Below are 1,281 nucleotides of genomic sequence, written 5' to 3' on the forward strand. Positions count from 1 at the left end.
CGTCACCGTTAACAAGTTGAAGCAACAAAAACACTACCGCTAGACAACACACAAGATTTGAAAAGCACAAATTTTACACAGCACGCACAGGGTTAAACACAAGAATGTATAGGAATCCGATCAAAATATACAGGGTAAGCTAAACAATAATAGCACAGGGCTGTATTGGGTGAGAAAGGGGAACAAACTGTTCCTAGAGCAATTGTTCTGCTCTTACATGATCTACTTTCTGGCCGCTACAACTATCTCCCATGATGTTACGGGTTGCAACACAATGGGAATGCCGAAGGAAGAGATTACTTAGGAAAATGGAATCGAGGAACCAAATCGAGCGCGCGCGGGCGCGGCGGCGCACGGGGCAGCCCAGGCCCGGACCTAGCGGGCGAAGGCGGGAGGCGACAAGGGAGCTGGTGCTTACCGCAGAACCAGTGGGAGCAGTTGGCCTGGTGGGGGAGGGAGATGTCGACGCCGCAGCACACGGCGCAGCGCGCGTCGAGGGGAGGGGAGGGGCGGTTTCTACCTATACGGCGAAACGGCCGCGAAACAGCCGGATTTGCGCGCGCCGAGCAACTGCGGCCCCAGATCTGGGGGAGGGAGCGGGTGAGAGGGAGAGGGGGGGGACCACCACCATTGTCGGCGGAGGGGACGGGTGAGCTCACCTTCAGAGATGGCGGTCTGGATCTCGGCGCACTTGATGACGATGTTGTGGTCGTTGAGGCCTTCCTCCTCATCGATGAGGTAGTCGTCGTAGCCGTTCTTGGCGCCGGCGGCGGCGGAGGCGGCACCGGGGGTGACCTTGACCTTGGAGACGATGAACCACTACGCGATGGCAAAGACGATGCCAATGACCCCGCAGACGGGGATGAGGATCTCCGTCCCGAGCTCCCCGAGGATCGCCATGGCTGGCTGGCCGACGAAACCCTAATGACGGACCGTATGGCGGCGGCGGGGTGGGATGGGGGGACGGACGGGTCTTATCCATGCGGGAGGAGGCTGCGCGGGCAAGGAGAGGAAACAGATCGAGGGAGGGAGGGAGGAAAGAAGTGGAGGAGAGGAGGAGGCGGATCAGCGCGGACGGCGGCGTGCGGGGCTAGGGTTTGGAGGGAGATGAGGCTACAGGAGGAGGAGAGTGGCGGCCAGGTCCTCTCCACAGAGCGTGGGGACTAGCATGGGATTTTAGCGGGGGTGATAGCAATGGCGCATCCCCAGGGGGTGCGCCATTAGTAACCCTGGTTACTAATGGCGCATTGGAAAAAAATAATATATAGTAGTGGCGGACCA

General features: G+C 59.2%; 1 pseudogene; it reads right to left on the reverse strand.

Moving 5' to 3' along the window:
• Nucleotides 1–296: 296 nt before the first annotated feature.
• LOC123441586 lies at nt 297–900 on the reverse strand (annotated as a pseudogene).
• Nucleotides 901–1,281: the final 381 nt, after the last annotated feature.

Source organism: Hordeum vulgare, chromosome 3H, assembly GCF_904849725.1.
Source record: "Hordeum vulgare subsp. vulgare chromosome 3H, MorexV3_pseudomolecules_assembly, whole genome shotgun sequence".
NCBI classification, from domain to species: domain Eukaryota; kingdom Viridiplantae; phylum Streptophyta; class Magnoliopsida; order Poales; family Poaceae; genus Hordeum; species Hordeum vulgare.